The 4,594-nt window shown below is 44.1% G+C and overlaps 1 protein-coding gene across 1 annotated transcript in view; it reads left to right on the top strand.

The window, feature by feature from the left end:
* The window catches only part of ACTL6A (actin-like 6A), a 25,109-nt gene that overhangs the window by 690 nt on the left and 19,825 nt on the right, over nt 1-4,594 (top strand). The gene's annotated exons all lie outside the window — the stretch shown is intronic.

The raw sequence follows: 4,594 nt of genomic DNA, 5'->3' as shown, positions 1-4,594 counted from the left end.
CGCCCCGCCCCACACACCCGCCTGCCTGTGTGCGGACCGTGGACTCTCCCGGTTGTAACTCCAGGCTGCTTTGCTGGGCAAGACGGCGGTGCAGCGGCAGGAGTACCGGGGGTTTCCAGGACCTGGGCCGCGATGCCAGCCTCCGCCTTCCCGTAGTGCCTCGGCTGTGGGCAGGGGCTTGACTTTCCCCGGCTCGAGGCTCCCCGCCTCTGGGGGTTCAGAGCCGGGTGTTCTCAGCTGCATGTGGGTGATTAGAGATCATGCCAGTTGTAGCTTCAGGCCCAAGAGAAACTCCTCCTCCCTCTCGCTGCCCAGAAGAGCTGGAGTGGGGGCCCCAGCCCATCCTAGGCGGTGATCGGCCGTAGGTAGGCTCGCTCTGGCCCACGCGTGTGGCCCAGCAGGCTTTTAGTTACCAAACATCTGCTCTTTCTGCCCTTCTGCGATGAGCCTTTGAAGCCCCTGAGTTTTCTTGCCTCATTCCTAGCTCAGAAGGACTTAGTTACCCGGTACCCCTTTCTGTCTCTGAACCCCTTGTGCATGGGGAGAGGGGTGTCTCAGACCCTCTATGGGGTTCCCATACATATGTATGTATTAAATTTGGTTGTTTTCTCCTGATAATCCGCGTCCTGTCTATTTGATTATTATTAGACCAGCCCACAGAACCTTTCTGGTTGGGGGAAAGTTTGTTCTTCCCCCGCTGGCCGGTGGGGTGCTGGCGAAGGTTGAAGGAGATCATTCTGCACTTGCATTTCAAGTGCGGTGCGCGCATCGGCCGTTCAGCCTCACCTGCAGGCTTTTCCTAATGCAGACCCTCACGCCCCAGAGTGAGTCTACCGAATCAGGGCCAACATTTTTGCAAGATCCCTTCTAGTAAAAGAAGCACAAGTGTGTATGACTGTTGTGTTTCTGTCTGATGAGTTGGAGAACAAGGAGACGGAAGCAACGTGTTGCCGCGGTTACTGTGTCTAGTAAGGATGCTGTTTCTGGCGAGGGGAGCATTTTATTGGTGGGGGATAAAAAGAAAGTTTTCTAAGGTCTTTGTTTTTCCGGAGCAGCTTGAGTCTCCCTTGAGGTGCTATGCTGACCCTCGCTGCCTTGTTCCCTATTTGTGTGCTCGGTTTTGATTTCTCCAATGGGAGCATCCGTCGTTGCCCATTTTCCCCTGGAGGAAGCCAGATGGATCTTCATGACTTAGCGCTTCCCCGTCTGAAGATGCAGTCCTGACAGAAAAAACTGGAGCTGTGTGCCTTTGCCTCCTGGATGCTGCTGACTGTTTTGACTGTTAGGTTCACTGTCCCAAGAGGCTGTGCACTGAGTGTTTCCTTAACAGGAATAATTTCATATGGGTAAGGTAGAAATGGATCCCAGTAATGCCAGCAGCTAACGTTTATTGAGTGTATACTGTATACCAAAAACTGTTCCAGAGGTTTTTCATGTGTTGCATTTAATATCTTCATCAACTAAGTTATTCCACAACTGTAGGAGGTGGTACTACTATCCCCATCGTAGTGAATAAGAAAATGAGGCATAAAAAAGATTAAGTAACCAGCCCAAGGTTAATTAACTTCCTCATAAATGAGGACCAAGACTCTGGGATGAAGAAAAGGCATTTCCGTAAATCCTTTTTCAAGTGTATAACTACAGCATATCATGTTATAGGTATTCAGAATAAGCATCTTGTTTCTTATTTGCTGTGTAAATAGGTCTTAAAGCCTATTTCACATAAAAAATATTTAAAATTCACAAAAGTTAAGTGCATGATTTTCTGTTTGAGTTACTGTATGGCCAGTATTTACACACAGTGGGTCACATTTTCTAAAAGGTTTATTGTGAAAAGCAACTAAACTTCTCACCTAAATTTTGTGTAATAAACAGTAGATAGTATTTTTTTTAAAATATATGTATATTTTTAAAGGGGGAAAATGATGATTTTAATTTTTTTAAATATATTTTATTGATTTTTTTACAGAGAGGAAGGGAGAGGGATAGAGAGTTAGAAATATCGAGAGAGAAACTAATTTTTTTAAATATATTTTATTGATTTTTTTACAGAGAGGAAGGGAGAGGGATAGAGAGTTAGAAATATCGATGAGAGAGAAACATGCATCAGCTGCCTCCTGCACACCTCCTACTGGGGATGTGCCTGCAACCAAGGTACATGCCCTTGACCAGACTAGAACCTGGGACCCTTGAGTCCGCAGACTGACGCTCTATCCACTGTGCCAAACCGGTTAGGGCTAGATTGTATTTTTTTAAATTGATTTTTAAAGAGACAGGAAGGGGGAGAAAGAAAGAAGCATTGATGTGAGAGCGAAACATTGATCAGCTGCCTCCTGCATGCCCCCTACCAGAGATCTAGCATGCAACCCAGGCATGTGCCCTGACTGGTCCTGGCAAACCTTTCTGTGCAGGAGAAGATGCCCAACCAACCGATCCACACCAGCCGTGGCTAGACTGTATTGTTAACTTGTGTGCTTATTAAAAAGATCTTCATAGTAAAAAAATTTTAATTTACAGGTGTCTCATTCCAATAATAACTTCTGACCAGATTGGACACTGATCTTTAGCTTTAGGAATAATGCATAATTCATCCAGATTTCTGTACCTTGTAACAAGTTTCTGATCCTTCTCATTGCTCTTGTGATCATCTTTAATGGTTCTCCTCTACTTCAAACTCCTTTGCATGATAAAAATGTCCACACAAAAAAATGAGCCAATCTCCCCACCTTCTCCCAAAGTCCCTAGCATTCAGTATCCTGTTGGAATGTTTTAAGACCAGGTTAGAAGATTGCCACTAGTGCTTTGTGCTTTCCCAGAAAGAAATCACATCATGTTAAAACTTGGAAGCCGTTTACTCAGGGGAAAAATATCAAAATCCTCAAAAAGTCAAAACAGTAGCATTTTTAGTAGTAAGGGATCAAACCCTTGAGGATTTTTATCCATTAGAATGCTGCCTAGTTTTTAACTCCAGACTCCTGAGGTTTTAATTTTTTTTAAATATATTTTTATTGATTTTTACAGAGAAGAAGGGAGAGGGATACAGAGTTAGAAACATCGATGAGAGAGAAACATCCATCAGCTGCCTCCTGCACACCTACTGGGGATGTGCCCGCAACCAAAGTACATGCCCTTGACCGGAATCGAACCTGGGACCCTTCAGTTCACAGGCCGACGCTCTATCCAATGAGCCAAACCAGCTAGGGCTGAGGTTTTAATTTTAAGCCTTCTATCTCCCTTTGCCATTCTCCTGTTTCAGGTTCCTTGGTGCTTGGTTTTTAACAAAACAAAGTACAAAAAAATAGACATTTCATCGGGCTGGCGTGGCTCAATTGTTGAGCATTGACCTATGAACCAGGAGGTCACGGTTCCATTCCCAGTGAGGGCATGTGCCCTGGTTGCATGCTCTATCCCCCAGTAGGGGGCATGCAGGAGGCAGCCTATCACTGATTCTCATCATTGATGTTTCTATCTCTCTCTCCCTCTCCCTTCCTCTCTCTGAAAGCAATAAAAACATTTTTTAAAAGAATGTTTTTTTTACCTGACATTCTGCTTAATCAGTATTAAAGTTTACTAATTTATGTTCATTGGTAAACTTTAATTACTATTTGTCTTTGAATTTACATGCTGTGGAGAAAACAAATGCAATGTTCTGCTTTCAGACAAAATTATTTGGACCAGAATAATTTATAGAGAAGGGTTAATTACTTTGTGGACATTTACCAATTACAGTAACTTCCTTTCAAATTAAAAATAAAAATAAATGTCCCTGATTGGTGTGGCTCAGTAGGTTGGAGTGTTGTCCCATACACCAAAAAGTAGCAGGTTCCTTTCCCAGTCAGGGTGCATGCCCAGGCTTCAAGTTCAATCCTCAATCAGGGCATGTGTGGGAGACAACTGATTGATGTTTCTCTCTCTCTCTCTCTCTCTCTCTCTCTCTCTCTCCCCCCATCTCTCCCTTCCTCCGTCCCTCCCTCCCTCTCCGTCTCCCTCTCGTTCCCGCTCCCCTTCTCCCTCTCCCTCTTGCTCCCCTTCTCCCTCTCCCTCCCCTTCTCCTTCTCCCTCTCTCCCTTCCTCCCCCCTCTATTTTCCCTCCCCTCCCCCTTCCTCTCTCTAAAAAATAAAATCAGAAAATAAAAATCAGTGGATCTTCATTTTATTTAAATAAAAATGAGATCATTCTGGAAAGATACTGTCTCTCAACGGTGAATATTTATGGTGTAATAATTGATTTTTTCTTTATTCTAAGTTTCATTATTAAATTTTTTGAAATACTTTAAACATAATAAAATACACACATATCCTATCTAATAAAAGAGAAACATGGTAATTAGCCGTATATCCGCTACCCTTCCCATTGGCTAATCAGTGATATATGCAAATTAACTGCCAACCAAGATGGCGGCTGGCAGCCATGCACTGACGCGAACAGGGAGGCTTGCTTGCTTCAGTGATGGAGGAAGCCAGGTTCCCCGCCTGCCTTGCCGGCCTCTCAGCTGCAACTCTAAGCAACTATGTTGCAAATATAGAAGCTAAACAAAACCCCAGAAACCTGTGTTAGTCAGCCAGGCTTCAGCCAGCCGGACCGCAACATTGT

This window comes from Myotis brandtii, unplaced genomic scaffold (genome assembly GCF_000412655.1).
Source record: "Myotis brandtii unplaced genomic scaffold, ASM41265v1 scaffold751, whole genome shotgun sequence".
NCBI lineage: Eukaryota > Metazoa > Chordata > Mammalia > Chiroptera > Vespertilionidae > Myotis > Myotis brandtii.
Note: the sequence above shows the minus strand (reverse complement) of the source record. Positions and strands in the feature narration are given on the sequence as shown.